Source organism: Ictidomys tridecemlineatus, chromosome 1 (genome assembly GCF_052094955.1).
Source record: "Ictidomys tridecemlineatus isolate mIctTri1 chromosome 1, mIctTri1.hap1, whole genome shotgun sequence".
NCBI classification, from domain to species: Eukaryota; Metazoa; Chordata; class Mammalia; order Rodentia; family Sciuridae; genus Ictidomys; species Ictidomys tridecemlineatus.
Genome location: NC_135477.1, coordinates 154,178,847 through 154,196,388, shown reverse-complemented (window position 1 = coordinate 154,196,388; position 17,542 = coordinate 154,178,847). Strand labels below are relative to the sequence as shown.

General features: G+C 33.8%; 1 protein-coding gene across 7 annotated transcripts in view; it reads right to left on the bottom strand.

Annotated features, from left to right (window-relative positions):
- Cnot6 (CCR4-NOT transcription complex subunit 6) overlaps positions 1–17,542 on the bottom strand; it is a 76,946-nt gene that overhangs the window by 26,626 nt on the left and 32,778 nt on the right. The window lies entirely within an intron of this gene.

The window sequence follows — 17,542 nt, the reverse complement described above, 5'->3', positions numbered from 1 at the left end:
AGTCACTGAAAGTGCATTTTAATTGGGTGAATTGTATTTCAAGCTGTTAAAAGATTCAGGTAGGCAGAAAATTTTCCATATCTGATGAAAACTATAAACCCACAGATACAGAAAGCTCAATGAACCCAAACATATGAAAATTCCATAAAAGGGGGGCTGAGTAAGTGGTGAAGCACTCGCTCAGCAAGTATGAAGCCCTAGGGTCAATTCCCAAAATGGGAGGGGGGGGAGATGATTGAAAATTCCATAAAATAAGAAAGCATAAAGAGAAAATCCAAAAAGCAGCCAGAAAGGAAAAAATAAAAGTCCATTTCATATAGAAGAAGCAAGATAAAATGTCAGGAGAATTCTAGCTACAAATCAAACAAGAGAAGATAAGTATTTTAGCCAGCTTTTTGCTGTGTGACCAAAACACCCGACAACAACTTAGAAGAGAAAAAGTTTATTTGGGGCTCATAGTTTCAGAGGGTCAAAGGCCAAATTCATTGCTCTGAGCCTAAGGTAATACAAGCACATCATAGAGGAAGGGCCCAGAGGAGAAAAGCTGCTCAGCTCATGGAAGAGTCAGGGAGGTGGGGTGGGGTATAGGGCAGAGACATCCTGCCAAGACACATTCCCAATGACTTACCCCCCCCACCCACCCATAGTTATCATCCAGTCAAGTCCATTCCAACTAGTATGGGCCGATTACATTACAGTTCTCATGATCTGACCATTTCACCTATGTATATTCCTGCATTAACAAGGTTTATTTATTTATTTATTGGTAAAGAAAATATCCCAGCAATCCAGCACAAATATCTTTTAAAAGCTCACTACTTTCTCAGATATAGAAAAGCTGAAAGAGTTCACTGCTAGCAATAACACAATAAGAAATAAAAGAAAATTCTCTAGGAACCAGAAATACAATATCAAATGAAAATCTGCATTAACACACAGGAATGGAGAATGAAAGAATAAAGGTTCAGTACCTTATCCCAAATGCTTAGAACCAGAAGCATTTCAGATTTCATAGGTTTTTGATTTTAAAATATTTGCATATGGACTTTAGCAGCTAAGCATTCTAAATTTGAAGGTCTAGAACTTTTTGAATGTGGGCACTCAGAAAGTTTTGGACTTCAGAGGATTTTGGTTTTTAGATTAGGGATGCTCAACCTGCAATGAATATATAGATAAATATAACATACTTTGAAAATATTTTAAATATCTTTAAAAGACAATTGATAATTTAAAGCAGAATTAACAATAAAAGAATAAAAGATGGGTGGGGGAAATATAAAAGTGTATTGCTGTTAAGGTACTCACATTTGGTAGGATTGAGATAGTATTACTAAAAGGTATTCTGTGATGGGTTAGACACTTAAAAACCTGTAATTATTTCAAAAGAAGGCAGAGGTGGGGGAATACAGAAGAATAACTGGGATGAATAAAAAAAGTCATAGACAGTCGATTTAAAATTAAATGTCTTAAATACCCTGAAAAGAATAGCTGATTTGCATTTTTAAAAAGCAAGCCCAACTTACATATGCTACATATAAGAAATACATTTTAAATATAAAGGCATATGGGAAAAAGGCAATGAAAAATATAATAAAAATATTAACGCTAACACTAATAAAAATAAAGCTGGTGTGGTTATGTCAATGGTAGATGTTTGTGCAACAAATGACAAAATTCTTGAGCAAAACCTGACAGAACTTCAGAGGAGACAAATCCATCAGAGATTTCAGAACCTTTCCCTAAATTTACAAGAAATAAATGTGAAAGAATATAGATGATGTGAACAATACTATCAACAAACCTGACCAAATTAGTATTTATAGAATATTCTACCTAGTAACCGCAGAGTTCACATTCAAGTGCAAAAGAAATATTTATCAAGACAAATTCTGTACTAGGTCATAAAACAAATCTCAATAAATTAAGAAGGATTAAAATAAAAGGATGCTTTCTGATAAAATTATGTTGGAATTAAGTTAGAAACCAATAGTTATTCAAAAAAATCCCAAGTATCAATCCCTTTGAATATCAACTCAATGGCTTCTAGTCAGAAGCAATTCAAGAGGATAGTTAGAAAGAATCTTATACTGAATGAAAATGAAAACTTAACATATCAATCTTTGTGGAATGAAGCTAAAGCAATGCTTAAAAGAAAGTTTATCGGGGCTGGGATTGTGGCTCAGCAGTAGAGTGCTTACCTCACACATGGGGGGCCCTGGGCTCGGTCCTCAACACCACATAAAACTAAATAAATAAATAAAAATAGAGGTATTGTGTCCAACTACAACTAAAAAATAAATATTTTTTTAAAAAGAAAGTTTGTAGTACTAATCCCCATATTAGTAAAGAAATAAAGTTTCAAGTCAATAAATATCTTTGGCTTTACCTTAAAATAAGAAATCCAAAGCAAATAAGAAAATAAGAAATCCAAAGCAAGCAAATAAAGGGAGTGAAATCTAAGAGCAAAGGTCAAGGAAATGTTAACAAGGAAAAAACAGACTAAAGCAATGAACCAAAAGTTGGTTCTCTGAGAAATAGAAAAAGTCATAAACCTCTAGTCAGAATGATCAGGAAAAAAAGAAAAGACACAAATTACTACTATCTGGAAAGAAATGTAAACATCACTACATATTCTACATGTATTAAAGATATATGGATCATAAAATGTTTACAGGGCTTTATTCAAAATTTCCCCAAATGGAATGTTCTTCACCTAGGATAAGATGTACACAGATACAGGAATTCTACTGCATGATGAAATCTCATTCACACAACCTTTATGAAATACAAAAAGCTATATTCTATTTACAGTTGGTTCTCTGTAGCTGTGGTTTGGGATCCATAAATTCAACCAACAGTAGATTGAAAATATCTAGTAAAAAACTGCATGTGTACTGAACGTGTACAGCCTTTTTATTGGTCATTATTCTAAAACAACAAAGTATAACAGTTATTACATAACATTTACATAGTATTAGGTATTAAAAGTAACTAGAGATGGTTTAAAGTATACAGAAAGTTATGTGTCTATAGGATATATGCAAATATTATGCCTTTTTATATATAAAACTTGAGCATATGCAGATTTTAGAATCCCTAAGAGACACTACTGCCATACTGAGGGATAAGAGTATTTGATGTACTTAAAAAAACAAAAAATCAGTAACAGAAAAAGTTATCAGTGGCTACCAAAGACTATGAGTGGAGAGTTGACTAGTCACTGGGATTTTGTGTGGGTAACAAAACTATTCTGTATCCTGATTTTAATGGTAGCTAAACTGTGTATGTTTGTGAAAACACATAGAAGTACACACAATATAAAATGTAAAATTTACTGTAGATAATTCATTCCCTAATAAATTATAAAAAGATAATGAGGGAGGGGCTGGGGTTGTGGCTCAGTGGCAGAATGAATGCTTCACACATGTGAGACACTAGGTGCGATCCTCAGCACCACAAAAAAATAAAGATATTGCATACATCCATAACTAAAAAAAATCTATAAAAAAAGATAATGGAGGAATATTTTGAACAATATTATGCCAATCAATTCAACAAACTAGATGGAATGGACAATGCAAAGACAGTATCAGAGCACATTCAGAAAAAAACAGCTTTAACAGACCACTGTGTACTACAGAAATTTAATTTATACTTAAGCTTTCCACAAAGAAAACATTAGAACCAGATAGATTCACTGGCGAATACTACCAAACATTTAAGGATGAAATAATGTCAAATCAAATTCAACAATTAAAAAAAATAATGAACAAGTAAGGTTTATGCTATTAATTCCAGGTTTGTTGAGTATTCCAAAATCAGTGTAAATTCATAATTTTTACAAGGCTAAAAGAAAATTTTATGATCATCTGATGGCTGCAATTTAAAAAGCATTTCATAAAATGCAAAATCCACACTTGATTAAAAAAAAACTCACTAAATTAAAAACAGAACTTCCTTAGCATGATAAAGAACATTTATAAAAAGTTCAGTGGTAAAGGAATTAATGGTTCCCCCTTAAACTCAAAACCAAAGCAAGAATGTTCACTCTCTCCACTCTCAACATTATGCTGGAGGTTCCAGCCAGTTTAATAAGGCAAGAAAAATAAACGACTTAGATGGCTGAAGTAAAACTGTATCTGCTAATCATGTAATTATTTATGTAAAAATTCTATGGTAGATATAAAAAAAAAAGCCATCAATAAGTGAGTTTTGCAAGGTTGCATGTAGAAGATCAATATGAAAAAATGTGTTGTATTTTGAATATTAGCAATGATCAAGAAATTGAAATTTCAAATGATATCATCTATGACACCATCAAAATTACAAAATAGTGGGCTGGGGTTCTGGCTCAGTGGTAGCACTTACCTAGCACATGGGTTCGATCCTCAGCACCACATAAAAATAAGTAAATAAAATAAAGATATTGTGTCAAACTACAACTAAAAACAATATATATTTTTTAAAAAATTACATACAAAACAGTGATAAATCTGGCCTGCACACTGAAAACTACAAACAATCTAAGAAAAATTCAAGTCCTTTGTAAGTGAAGAAATGTATATCAATCATAGATCAGAAAACTCAACACTGCTAAGGCATTCGATTTTCACAAATGATTTACAATGTCAACACAATCCCAATCAAAATACCAGCTATTTTGAAATTGATAAACTGACTGTAAAGGTCATACGGAGGGCCTAGAGGGTGTACAGTTCAGTAGTAAAATGCACATCTGGCACGAAGATGGCCTTGAGTTCAAATCCAGCAAAGTACACACACAATCATATGGAAATGAAAAGAACTCAGAAACACCAAAACAACTTTAAAAAAAGAATAAAACTGGAGGGCTATTACTACATTATTTCAGGATTTAATATGATAAATACTAACGGTCTGGATGTGTCCCCCAAAATTCATCTTATAAATTTAATCCCTGAGGCAATAGTGTTGAGATGAGGGGCCTAATGGAAGGTGTTAGGTCATAGTAGATTTATGTTCTGAACATGGGAGTGGATTTATAAAAGGGAGTATGGAACACTTTTTTCCTCTCTCAAAAGCACATTCCCTTTTACTAGGTGATGTGTTCTACCATGTTAAGTACAGGGACAAAGTCCTTACCAGGTACAGCCCTTTAATCCAGCCTCTAGAACCATAGCCACATAATTTTCTTTTGTTTTTTTTTTTTTTGAAAAATTACCCATTCTGTGTTATTAAACAATGTAAAAAGGACTAAAACAATAAAGAACTCTCAAAATTTAGTATGAGAAAAAGAACAACTTCCAAAATAAGACAAATTTGAATCGATACTTCTTCAAAGACACAAAAAAATGTTCAACATCACAGGTCATTAGAGAGATTCAAATTAAAATCACAATAAGATAGCGCTATGTACCCAAAGGAGTAGCCAAATTTAAGACTCACCATGCCAGAAATTGATGAGGGTATAGAACAAAGATATCTAGTAGGAATGTAAAACAGGACCTTTTTGCCATAGTTTCACAGTGTTTTTAAAAAAGTTAACCATATACTTACCATATGGCCAACTCTATTCTTAGATATTTACCCAAGAAATAAAACATGTGTCCAAAGATTCTTCACAGTAGTTTCATTGGTGATAATCAAATACAGTGAATAACCCAAATGCATTTAACAGGTGAATGGATAACCAAATGCTGGCATATCCATACACTATTACATTACTCAGCAAGAAAAAGAATGAACTATTGCCAAGACATGGTGGCACATGCCTATAATCCCAGAGGCTCAGAAGGCTGAGGCAGGAGGATCTTGAGTTCAAAGTCAGCCTCAGCAAAAGCGAGGTGCTAAGCAATTCAGTGAGTCCCTTCTCAAATACAAAAAGTTAGGGCTGGGGATGTGGCTCAGTGGTTGAGTAGCCCTGAGTTCAATCCCCAGAAACCCCCCAGAACCACCCCCCAAAAAAGAAAAAATAGAATGAACTACTGAAAACCAACAATATAAATGACTTCAAAGTAAGTATATAGAATAAGAGCAGACTAAAAAATAAGTCAAGTCCATAGTGTACGATTCATTTATGTTAAAATTCTACAAAATGCAAACAAATCTACTTAGAAAACAAAATGGTAGCATAGGAATAGGGAAGGAGATTGAATAAAATGGGGGAGAAGTGAGAAGGACCCCAAACTTTCAGTAATGATGTTCATTCTTGATTGTGGTGATGGTTTCACTGGTGTATGCATAGATCAAAATATTTCACATTATTCATTTACATGTATGTTGATTTTTGCAAGTCAGCTATATCTCAGTAAAGCTGTATAGTAAAATCTGCCTTGACACAAAAATATATTTCCTCCCAATACCTTATAATTACAGTGGAAACTACAGCATAGACTATTTATAAAGCAAACTTTATTCACTTTATTTTCAGTTCATATACTTGGAGGTAAACTAGTATTTTATATGAGTAAAGCATTTAATATTTTAGCAAATGATTTACTGAGCACCTACCATGTTTGGTAAGCATTAGTCCTTTACACTTAAAGAGAGGGCAAGAGTATAACTTCAGAAGCAAACAAAGGCTCTACACAGAAACACAACTCCTATGGATCTATGGAGGCTCATTTTAAAAACCTATAAATTTGTATATTGTTTTCCTACACAGGGCAATTCTATTTGCCAGAATGACAAAATGACATCTCCACAAAAAAAGGCAGAAGATATATAGGTACAGTCATGTAAACTTTATGGTTTATATGTATAAAGTTTTCTGTGAGGTATATTGGTAAGTATGAGAGTAAGTGTAGAAAGATAACATTAGTTTAGGTTTTGAATTTTATTATCCAAATATATGAATACAGTATAAATATATAAGAGAAAATATTTAAATGTATAGGGATTTGTATATAGTTAATTTTTTGAGATGGATGTTTACATTGTTGTTTAGATGTATTTTATGAATATGTAACTGAATATATATGAAAACTTATAGGTAGGATTTTTGTTTAGCATTAGGGAACATACGTATACATTTCATAAACATAAAGGAATATATATGTAAAAATATATATGAGTATTCAAAGTAATAATTATAATTTTTATATGGAAGACTGATAGTTATGGGTAGGTTAGGTTTAGTTTTGAGTTAGGGACTAGGTTGACGGTGAGGTTTACCACTGGAATACATATACCAATATATATGCATATAAATATGAATACAGAATTAAAATTACATATGAAAGTTTATAAATACACATAATTTTACCTATGGATATTTTAAAGTTACACAATATTTTTATGTTATGTGTTAAATTTGGGGTTTGCCTATGGAAATGATTTTATGTTTGAATTTAAAAATTTATATCCCCAAATATATAGGTATATTCATGTAAAGTGATCTTGTCTATATGTGTAGACGTTTCTGTTGAGCTACAGTTGTAGGGACAGGCCTATGTTGTAACAAAGTGTTAAGGTTAGAGTTAGGGTTTGAATGTTTATATCAATATATAAATACAATATGGATATATATGTAAAATGTACGTTAAAATATTTATATGTATCTGGAATTGTATATAGTTAGTTTTGTGTTGAGATGGATGTTTACAATTTGATTTAGATATAGGTTATAAATATGTAACTAAAAATGTATGAAAATTTACATGTAGTATTTTGGTTACCAAGAGAGGGTGTGTGTGTGTGTGTGTGTGTGTGTGTGTGTGTATGAATGTATATAAACATATATAGGAATATATGTGTAAAAATATACATGGGTATTCAAAGTGATAATTATAATTTCTTTGTAAAAGCCTCATGGATATGGGTAGTGTTAGGTTGAATTATGAGTTATGGACTGGGTTTATGGAGAGGATTACCTTGAATGTTGAAGTAAAATCATACATGTAAATTTAAAAAAATAAATAAATAAAAAGCAAAACTAAAAAAAAATGTCAGATTTCATATGTAAATAAGTAAATTACACATGGGGTAGAAGAAAGAAACAAGGGAGGACTCAGATCCAACAAGGGGGAAAAATCTGGAATAAGTCTAAACACCAAAACAGATAACTAATGGAAGAGAATATTTCTAAGTGTAACTCAAATCCCACGATCCAAAATGAAAATAATTATCAGTTTGAAATCATTAAAATTTAAAACTTCTATATGATAGACATATCAACATATGTGGGAGCCAAGAAGATAACATTCATTAATTCAATTAACTTTTCAGTATTTACCATATTGGTGTTGGGACAGAATGGTAACAATGTCTGTCCTCATGATTTTTTATGTGAGCTCTATAATGAAGGATAAAAGAAAATAAATAACACAGCAACTAGAAGATAAACAACAAGTAATAACTGGTAAGCAACTTAAGTAAAAGAAAGGGTGGGTTGGAGCTCAGTGACAGAATATTTGCCCTGCATGTGAGGCCATGGGTTCAATCCCTAGTACTGTAATGTAATAGAAGGCATTCAAAATTTAGAAACAGAAGAACCACAAAAAAAACTCATTTCTACTTATGCAAATAGCAAAATAAAAAGACTATAAGTAATAATGAAAAGTCTAAGGAAGAAAAAGACATATTCGTTATGGAAAGGCAAGCAGGAAGGAAGACACAGGGCTAGGCAAATGAAAACAAACATGCATTTTCAGAAATAAAAGAGGCAAGGATTCAAACAGTAAATGTCATCCTTCAGTGTTCTTGGAGAACTGTTTTCAGACTCTTGCAGATACCAAAATCCATGGATATCTTAAGTCCCTTATATAAAACAGCACAATATTTGCATATAATGTAGGAACATCCTCTCTTCTAATTTAAATTATCTCTAGATTACTTGTAATACCTAATAAAATATAAATGACTGTTACATTGTGATTTACCTTACAAAAATACTTGCTCAAGTATGTTAACATACATGCTGCTGGTAGAGGGGAAAATTAGGAATTATATAAATGATCAGTAATAAGACCTATTTATGAAACATTTATACAATATTCTGTAGCCATTATCTTTTAGAATGACATAGTTATGTGTATCAATGTGAAAGATACTCACAATAAGAGAAGCAAAATAAAATTTTAAAACATAGTACTCCAGTAAAATGATATCATAACTTAAAAGATCAAGGTACAAAAGTAAAAGAATGTAATAGAGAAAGATAAATCTCTACTGACCGAACTAAGAAATTAAGTTTCCTAATTTCCTAGGAAAGACAATAAGCAAAAGTCTTTTTATAATCTGATGCTATCCATTGATTTCTTCCCCATAAAAGTGTACATACAGCCATGTGTTGCTTAAAAATGGGAATGTTTTGAGAAATTTATTGTTACGTGGTTTTGTCTTTGTATAAACATCACAGATTATACTTATACAAACTAAGAAGGCTATGATATCACAAGGCAATACAATCTTATGGAGCCTTCATCATATATGTTGTCCAAAATGTCCTTAAAGGGCACATGACTATATTCCTAAGCACCCAAAAATTTGCATTCACTTTTTTTTATATATAATTTCTTATACCTTTATTTATTTATTTTTATGTGGTGCTGAGGATTGAACCCAGCGCCTTGCACATGCTAGGTGAGTGCTCTACCACTGAGCCACAACCTCAGCTCTGCATTCGCTTTTAAGCAGTTTAGGGACTTCAGAAAGACTGAGATTATCCTAGCTTACATTAAGAGCCCTATATTAATAAGTGATTTCATTCTAAAGTTTCCAGAATCCTTTAATGTTAAATACCAAAGAGACAAGAAGAATCTAATTAGTGTTTCCTGAAATCAGACGGTGATTAGCAAACCCTAAAAGGTTTAATTAGTGTGCCTACCAAGAAATCACAGTAACTAATATATACATTTATAGATTTAGAAAAAAAGAAAAAATATTTAGACATCTAAAGCAGTGACATTTTGGAAGAAACAGAAGAATCATAGCTGATTATGTGCCAATTCTATACTTGAAAACCATACTACTCCTTCAAACGTATTTGTAACTTCCAAATCAGTCATTCAGAGATTAAAAAAAACAAAAACAAAAAACGTTGTCCAATGCACATGTTCCCAGATGAGGTTTAACCAGTTGACAGTTCCTCGTTTCAAGTCTTGTACTCTAAACAAGTGTCCTTTCTGTAGTGTAATAAATGCTTTTTTTTTGCATTTTATATTTTTTATTGGTAATTTTGCTATTTAAAATACCCCCAAGCAGAGTGGTGAACTGTTAAGGTTCAAAAGCACAAGAGGGTTGTGATGTAATTTACTGAGAAAATAAGGTGTTAAATAAACTTTGTTCAGATGAATGACACTGCTATTGGATGCTAAGTTTAATACTAATAAATCTATTAATATCTATCAAAAAGGGGCCTGTAAACATGAAAGAAACAAAATAAGCATAGTATTGATCAGTTAATATGACCATTGACTCACAGGAACTTAAACCCCATATTTCCACTGGGAGTAATGGTTCATTTTTCACTCATTCAGTATTCACAGTAACTTTATATAACATAATTACTTGCAAAAAAAAAAGGGAGAATGAACTATAACTGGGAAAGATAACAATTTGAACTTCTCCTAAGTCACAACTGCTACAAGCAATGGAAACTGCAACCTCATGAAAGGAAGACTTGTGTCATGAGATTTGCAAATTAGATTAAGAGGAAAAAAGAGACCAGATTAAATTACATACAGGGCACTGGAGAGAACATCTGACAGAGTAAATACCAGAATAATGCCTAAATTAAAAACAGTAAAGTCAATGAAGAAAGAAACACACTTAATGAATGCACCAAAGCATATGAGTTAATAAATGGAAGTTTCGATCCTAAAGGAACTAAGGTGAAAAGGAACTGTTCTAACTTCAATACAAGGGTACAGACTGTTCAAATTGAACACATCTGATTTAAGTAAGGAAAGTTTAGAACTAAAAATAATCCTAGAACTTGAGAATGGAAACAGTAAATTTAAGTGCTATGCTTTCTGTGTCCCCAAATTTTAAAGGTTGAAAACTTAATCCTCAAATCTATATACTGATGCTATTTGAAGGTGGAGTCTTTGGGAAGTAATTAGGATTATAATCATTAGGGTGAGGCTTCCATAATAGGACTGATGGCTTCATATGTATGAAGGCCTATGTCATGATACAATGCAGCAGGAAGGCCATGAGCAGAAGCCAAGCAGATGCCGGTACCACATTCTTGGACTACTCAGCCTAGAGAACTATAAGTCAAAAAACCTTTTCCTTATAAATTATATAGTTCTGAGATATTTTGTTACAGCAACAGAAAACAGACTAAGAGTATTAGGATAAAGACAAAAGAAAATATTATGTTCAAAGTAAATGAGCATAACGGTAAGGTATGGTGGAGTCCCTGGATGTAGTACCAGCATTTAGGAAGGAACAGGCAAGAGGAACCCAAGTTCAAAGGCAGACTGGGCAATTTAGGAGACCCTATATCAAAACCAAAAGGCTAGGGATATAGTTAAGTGGTAAAGTGTTTGCGTAGCATGTGTAAGAAAAAATAGATTTAACCCCCAGTACTGAAGAGGAAAAAAACATACCTTATTTAAAATATAACAACACAAAGGGGTATAATTCCTATGGATACATATAATTACATGTAATAAACATATTAGATTGAGGGATTTTTAAAAAGAAAAAATGGACAAATCATCTTAATTTATAAACTAACATGATCATCATAATGACAAGCACTAAATTCTGAATTTCATTATATATAAAAACCAGCCAAATATAACATGTCAAAATTACAAATGCACACTCCCTTTGACCTATATAGGAAAGATACAAATAATCTACTAAAGCACTGCCTGTCAGAATGATAATCAAAAAGTATCATCGAAATTAATCTAAAATAATGTAAAGTGGAAAAAGAGTATAAAAGTACATAAATATACTAATTTTACACTAAAAATGAGATGTGGAATTTACATTTGCATTTGTGCTTGCACAAAGGAACTCTGAAGGGATGCAAAAAAACCCTTAAAAAAAATTATATGTACGCATATACACATGCACATGTATGCTGAGAGGCATATTCTTTTTATATTTTCACGTATCCATATCCTGAAATGCCCTTAACCTCAGTTTCACTTGGCTAATATCATTATCTCAGTAGTGAGCTATTCTAGGATGCTTTCCCTGATCCCAGTAGGCTGATTAAGACCTTCTTAAGAAAAAGGTAAAACAGTCCAAAAATTTCTGTTCTGTATTTGTCATAGTTTTATTCACTTGGCTAATATCATTATCTCAGTAGTGATGTAGGAAAGTAGGATGCTTTCCCTGATCCTAGCAGGCTGATTAAGACCTTCTTAAGAAAAAGGTAATAGTCCAAACATTTCTGTTCTGTATTTGTCATAGTTGTATAAATACCTTTGTATAAGAATCTCCTCCTACAATCTGTGAGATTCTTGAAATCTTTGTTTTATCACTTACTGCATCAGCAATTTCAGAATATACAAATGAATAAGTGATGGCTTCAGAACTCCCATTCAGTATCTGCTGCCTATACTTGGGTTTCCTCCAGGCACCTATCCCCACTTTGAATTTCCATAAATCAGTTATTATACAGAGTACAAGCAGCTGCACAAACTGGTAACATCATGAAAGCTACCTGATTCTTGAATTATACTTATCCTAATTATCAAAATGAGCTACCTACAGTATTTTCTTTGTGATACGAGGGATTGATCTTGGGGCCACTTTACCATTGGCTACATCGCCAGTCCTTTTTAAAATGTGAGCCACAGTCTTGCTAAATTGTGGACTCTGGCCTTAAACTTGAGACCTTCCTGCTCAGACTCCTAAATCACTGGGATTTGCAGGAGTGTGCTACTATGCCTGGCCAAATAATCAATCTTTTTTTTTTTTTTTTTTAAAGCAGTACTAGTGTTGAATCCAGGAGCAATTTGCCACTGAGCTACATCCCCAATCCTTCTTATTTTGAGACAGAGTTTTGCCAAGTTGTACAAAACTTGTGATCCTCCTGATTCACTGGGATTGCAGGTATGTACCACCATCCCTGGCTAATATTTTCTTAAAAAAAAAAATCAGAAAACTTTGATCTAAAATTTGAGAGACACGGGCTATCAATCTCCAGAGAAAAATGAGTCTGAATAGAACTAACTTTCTCAGTAAGCTCAAGTTGGAGAATGTCACGAAGTACAAAAGCTAATGTATGGCATACAGCATAGGCATCTGGTTCAAAAATCTTATAGGCGTAGCTCAGCAATAGAGCACCACTGAGTTCAATCCCCAGTTCCGCAAAGAACAAAAAGAAAAAAACACCAAAGATCTTTTAGATGTTCAGTCCCAGTTTCTTGAAGCTTCCTGAGTTAGTACAATTCTCCCTGCCATAGGCTGCCACTGCAAAGGCCTAGAACAAGTATAGCCCTTGAGAGCAACCACAGTGAGGCCCCACACTACTAAACAAAAGAAAAAGAACATAAGGGGCTGGGGTTGTGGCTCAGTGGTAGACAACTCGCCTAGCACACACAAGGTGCTGGGTTCGATCTTCAGCACCACATAAAAATAAATAAATAAAATAAAGGTACTGTGTCCAACTACAACTAAAATAAATAAATAAATATTTTTTAAAAGGAACATAAGGGTTGGGGATGTGGCTCAAGCAGTAGCGCACTTGGCTGGCATGCGCAGGGCGCTGGATTCAATCCTCAACACCACATAAAAATAAAATAAAGATATTGTGTCCACCTAAAACTAAAAAAAATTTTTTTTAAAAAAAAAGGAACATAAGAGTTATTTGGTATCTTCATATCTTCAGGCAGAATTTTAAAGTGCACGCATCTGTTTCAGATTACCAAAACAAGAGCCGTCTGTTGCTGACCAACCATCCCACTGGGAGAAAGAAAAAGTGTATTAAAAAAACAAAAACACAAGTTTGAAAGCACTGGAGAACTACAAAGACAATAAAGACATGATAAACGAAGAACCTGTAGAGAAGGGAAACACAAAGAGGTAATATTAAGTGGGATACTTCCCAAGACTTTACCTCTAAAGATACAGAATCATAAGTAACAGCTAAAAGCAGGGACTGAGAGACCAGAACTTTTAGTTGTCATATATAACCTGGAAGAAAAAACACTGTAAACAACAAGATTTCAGTTGGCAGCTATCAAACGGGTGATCCAGCAATAAGATAATGCTCACAACCTGGTTCAAATCAGATGAATCCTGACTAGAGTAAGGTCAACCATCCCTACCACAACTACCTGGAAAACGCATAAGTAAATTTACTCCTTAAGGAAGAGAATGCCAACACTCCATAAAATGACCAAACTGAAGGACGAAAAGCCAGAAGAAAAAGAGAAACAACTGACAAAACCCAAAGGAAAATAAGATACTGAAGTCACCAGTCTTTTAAAATACTATGACATGTTTTATTTTCAGCCAAGAGAGAAGCAGGATCAGATTTACTCACACCTAAAACAACTTTTAAAAAAATTTAAGACAAAATGTATTTTAAAAATCATTTTCAGACATTAGACACTAGGCAACACAGGACATCAGTTACTGATGGGGGGGGCGGGGGAAATGAGCCCTTATCACTGTTTCAGCTAACTATTTCATGAAAATGTGCAGAGGTACAGAACCCATGCAGGCTGGTGGTCCACATAAATTGAGGGAATAAAACTGAACGTCTGGAGAGGTCAAGGTAGTTGAAGTTTACAGGACAGAGTGCAGAAGACAAAGAAAGATCTGAAAAAGACTCCTCCCCATCCCACTTTGGCTGAGACTCAGTATCCAGCAAATGCATATGAGGAATAACCTGAGGCTAGGGATGGGGAAGCATGGACAAACTGAGAAGAGTAGAGGAAACAATCCTTGGGGATCGCAAGGAATTGTCTGTATTTATATCAGAGTGGAAAACCTTTTAACTCAGGGTCTTCAGGAAGATCCTAATAAGCTTTAAGTGAATCAAACTGTTTCCCAATAACTTAACTGTATCTGAGAACAAAGTTCACAAATATGTTGAAGAATATAAAAATTATCCAGCACTCATAAAGATATGAGTACTCACAATGTACTATGTCCAAGTAAAAATCACCAGGTATACAATGAAAAAGAGAAAAATGATGTAATACCAACCTACAAATGAAAAAATAAACCCTACGCCAAAGACATACCATACTTACACTGATTAACTTCAGAAAATGGGCATACATAAAAAGAAACGGGGATAGGAATAAGTACTGACAGTATTAGAATCAATGTAAACAAAAGACAGCAAAGGAATATCTTTCTTTGTGTGTGTTGGGCAGGCGGGTAACCAGGGATTAACTCAGGGACACTGGACCACTGAGCCACATCCCCAGCCCTATTTTGTACTTTTTAATTTAGAAACAGAATCTCACTGAGTTGCTCAGCACCTCGTTTTTGCTTAGGCTGCCTTTGAACTTGATCCTCCTGCCTCAGCCTCCTGAGCTGTTGGGATTAGAAGCATAAGGGATATCTTTAAACTACTCAAAGATATAAGCTGTCAAGCTACAGCTACAAGATATATGAGGACACTAGATTGTATACAAGACAACTCAACATTGTCAAGATGTCATTTCTTCACAACATTTAATAGATTCAATGTAATCCTAATCAAAATCCCATTTAAATTAAAAATTTCTCCCCAGCATTGTCAAGAGAATGAGACAAGCCAAAGACCAGGAGAAAATATTTGCAAAGGAACACATCAGGACCAGGGGATGCTTTACAGAATTCAATCCCTAGCACCACTGGGAAAAATAAAAAACAAAAAGATATATCTGAAAAAGAACTATTAGCCAAAATATTCGGAGATCTCTTAAAACTCAACAATAAAAAAATGACAAAAAAGATCTGAAAAGATGCCCCCTCAAAGAAGATACATTAATAGTAAATTAGCATATGCAATGTCATTAGTCAACTATAAGTTAAAAACAAAGAAATATCACACAGTTAGGTAGTAGCTAGCAAATTAGCAGTGAAAATACAAGCAAGGTCACAAGTGTTCTTTAAATTACTTTAGGATTTTCTTTAAACTACTTCCAAAGTAGACAAGAGAGCAAACAGTGGTAGTTAATTTGTAGAAAATAAACAGAAGCAAGGGAGTTGTTGGGAATATGTTACGAGAAAAGGATTAATGGACTAACTCTTGACAGGGTCCAGTGAGCTATAAGTGTATAGCTATAAGTGTTCCATTTGTCTGGGAAGGAAGATTCCTTTAGTATGACAGGTGCATTAAGATAACTTCTGACCAGCTACTGACCCCAGTGCCCACAATAACATGGGGTTGACTTGTAGATGAAGGCCCTGCGCCCCCCAAATAGGATGGTCACCATGACAGTTCCAGAGAAAACCAACTAAGATCAAAAACTCCATAACCTCAAGTGAAGAAGGAGGTGAACACCTGATTGGCAAAGTGTACAGAAGGTGATCCCCAGTTCTCTTGGTAAACATCAAATAGCAATAAACTTGGAGACATCATTGTCTCCTTTGTTATTCTCTATTCAGGAACAGCACTCTCGTGCACGTGTTCTCTCTCTCTCTCTCTCTCTCTCTCTCTCTCTCTCTCTCTCTTTCTGCTTAAGCCTCACTTTGCTTTTACTTTACTTAAACTTATAATAAAGTTCTCTTACATGACTTTTGGCATATATCTTTAAAATTTTTCATTGAAACATAAGAACCAAGATTGGGAGTTTCAGCTCCCCAAATTCCTATACCCTATCAGGATGGCAAAAAAAACACCACCACCAAATTATCAGGAGACTGGGGAGCAAGAGAAACTCTCATTCGCTGCCACTGGGAATACAAAATGGCACATATCCACTGGGAATACAAAATGGCACATATCCACTTCAGAAGAAAGTTTGACAGTTTCTGATAAAACTAAACATAACTCTCAGCATAAGATCCAGCCATCATGCCTGCTTAGTACTTGCTTAAAAGAGTTGAAAACTTACATGTATACAGAAATCTATACAAGGATGTTGATGGCAGCTTTTTACTCAAAACTGTCAAAACTTTTAAATAACATAAGTTCTTCAGTTAAGTAAGTAAGCAAGAAACTGGTATATCCAGACGTTAGGGTATTATTCAGTGCTAAAAAGAAATGGGCTATTAGGCCATGGAAAAACACAAGGAAACCTTAAATGTATATTATTAACTGAAACAATTCCAACTATACCACATTTTGGAAAAGGCAGAACTAGGGAATCAGTAAAACCATCAGTATTTGCCAGGGGCTTGGGAACAGGAAAAATAAACAGTGGGAACAAAAGGAATTTTTAGGGCAGAGAAATTAATTACTGTGTAATATATAATGATGGATCCATGCAGTTATAGACTTGTTAAAACTCACAGAATGCCGAACACAAAAGGTACCCTAACAAAAAGTATGGATTTTGGATGATGATGTGTCAATGTAGGTTCATCAGCTGTAACAAATGTATCACTGGTACAGATACAGTGGGAGAGACCAGTGTGGAGGTAAGGGGTTTATGGAAACTCTATACTTGCTCCCTTTTTTTTTTATGAAAGTAAAACTGCTTCTCCAAAA